The sequence below is a fragment of the Pinus tabuliformis genome, chromosome Q (assembly GCF_031772625.1).
Source record: "Pinus tabuliformis cultivar Carrire ecotype Pingquan chromosome Q, CPIR1, whole genome shotgun sequence".
NCBI classification, from domain to species: Eukaryota; Viridiplantae; Streptophyta; class Pinopsida; order Pinales; family Pinaceae; genus Pinus; species Pinus tabuliformis.
The window spans coordinates 1,054,359,776-1,054,362,456 of NC_142296.1; positions in this window are offsets into that span (position 1 = coordinate 1,054,359,776).

Genomic DNA, 2,681 nt, shown 5'->3' on the forward strand with positions numbered 1-2,681 from the left:
TTGCACAATTGCGCAGTCACTAAGCCTCTCCCTTGGCCTGCCACCCGATTCTGTCTCAGATAGTGGATCATCATGCAACATCTTAGACTAGGGTTTTATCGGATTGATGTCATCTTATCATGAGTGAATTGCAGATGCAAGTACTCTATCATACTATGACAAGATGATGAAGAAGGAGATGGTGAAGGAGAGCATGCTAGAATACACCTTTATAGCTAAAGATGCAAGTTGATTGATCAAGGGAAATCAAAGGGACATCAATTTGCGACCGCAACTCAAGAATTGATAACATTGAAGACTCCTCACCTCTAAGCCATATGGAGGTGGAAAAGAGATCATTCTCAAGAAGACATACAACAAGAAGCAGCAAGAATGGCTTGACATTGCCATGTCATCATGAAGTCCATGTCACTAGTGTCATGTCATGTCATGTCATGAGTCATCATATGCCACATCATTTTATGTATTATGTAAGTTCTTATTCGAAAGTGTATTGTAAAGTCAAAGTCCAAAGGACATGTATAGAATATGAAGAGTCATGTAAAAGTCGAAAAGTCATAGGAAAGTCAAATAGTCATGAGGGTACTCAAAGAATCACAAGGGAGGTGAAGGATCACCCCATTGGTTATATACACCCTCATTATACAAGAAAAATATTTTTCACCTTGGCTCCTCCCACAAGGCATTAGAGAGACAAGCTAGTTCTTTTGGGGAGCAAGTAGTGGCTCCCATGCTCCACTATTGGAACTAGTGTTGTTCATTGTATGCATGATTCCTGGGACTTTTACTTAATATATGAAGCTTGATGGCCAACACATTCTTGATGCATGTATAATGAATATTTGAAAGAATGTTATCTGAATGTTTATGATTCATGTTTGTTTTCACCTGTACTAAAGTAGTTGAACTATTTCAATTATTTTAGTGTTTATCCTATTGAGAATGTGATGTAATGGTTGCAATGACTATCGCATATTTGTGGACTATTCCGCTGGATGTTAGTCGGATCTCTCTTGTTTGTGTGTGTTTCTACTAGAATGGTACTACTACCTCTCTCTTATAGGCTCACTTTATTTTCTCCTTCGCAGTGGAAGAACCTCGATACACCTACAACCGAACACTCACCAGGCACACTCATTTTCTTTTCGAGGGCACATATGCATTCCTCTCTCTTGCTGATAGTTAGAGCCAAGGAAAACATTTAAGAAAACAGTAACCGGGTCGTATTCCAAATGGGGCTCCTATCCCAAATGGTGTGAGGTCTAATTGGGACCACATATCAGGGAGACCCCTTTGAGTGTTGGCAAGTCCAACACTATCATCAAGACCTCATTAAAGAAGGTCCACTAGGTAATTAAGAGTTTCTTGATAATTATAAATAAGGATGAATAACTCCTTATGAGGTGTATGTATGGGTATTGTAATTGAGCTTATCTCATTAGGAGGTTTCCCCATCAAATAGGAAAGTGGACATGAATGGATTCCTTCCATAAAAGGACCACTTGTAAGGTGTTACCCTACCTTAAGGGTTTGAGATTAAAGAAAAAAATCTATATTACTCTTGGATCTATTGTGTGTAATTTTATACGTAGATTTATTGTTGTGCTTAACATTATTGGAGCTCCAACTCATGACCTTTCTCAATTCCTAATTGATAAGCTTTAATCATTTGTTGGAAATACTCCCTCCTTTTTCAAAGATTCCATTATTTTATCCAAAAAACATGACATCTTCAATTTGATGAAAATGACTTCATGGTTAATTTCAATGTCATCTCTCTTTTAACCAAAATTCTTGTTCATGAAGCCCTTAAACTTATTGCAAAACTCATTGAAATAGAAATTCTTAACATTATTAAAATTTTCCTTACTTCAACTTTCTTCACTTTTAAAGGGACCTACTATGTGAAAATTGAATGTACATCCAAGGGGTCATTCTTATACCTAGTGGGTGCTAATATATTTATGGAATGTTTTGAAGATTTTCCCTTAAACAAATTTCATCAAAGACGTGAAAATTGGTATTGTTTTATTGACGATGCCTTTATTTTTTAGCCCCATAGCCACCCTGCCCTCACCTCTTTCTTTAACCAACTTAATAGCATTTGTCCCATATCCATTTTACTACGAAAATCCAAAAGGAAAATTCCTTTCCCTTCTTAGGCGTTCTCATTTCTTCTTAATTGGAGGACACCCTTACCCATCAAGTTTACATAAAAAAATACCCACATTGATAGATACCTTCATGCCTAGTCGCACCATCACCTTGCCCAAAAATCTATTGTTCGTAAAGCTTTGGTCACCCATGACCACTAAACCTCTACCCCCAATTCATTGAAAAGAAAAATCCCATCTTACAAATGCCCTTAAAGCAAACATGTATTCAACCTCTCAAATTCTTGAATTTTTTTAATCCCCTTACAATTCTAAATTTACAAGCACTTATGCTACTCCCCCTCAGTTAGTTCTCATCTCTCTTCCCTACATTCAAGGAACCACTAATAAGATTACAAAGGTTCTTGCTAAAAAGACTATCAAACTGCCTTTTTAAACCTTATAAACTCTTAAAATTTTATTTTCATATGCCAAAGATAAACTTGAGACTTTGCTTGGCTGTGTTTACCAAAATCCATGTTACTGTGGCAAATTATACAATAGAAAAGTAGTAGATATTTCAAAGCT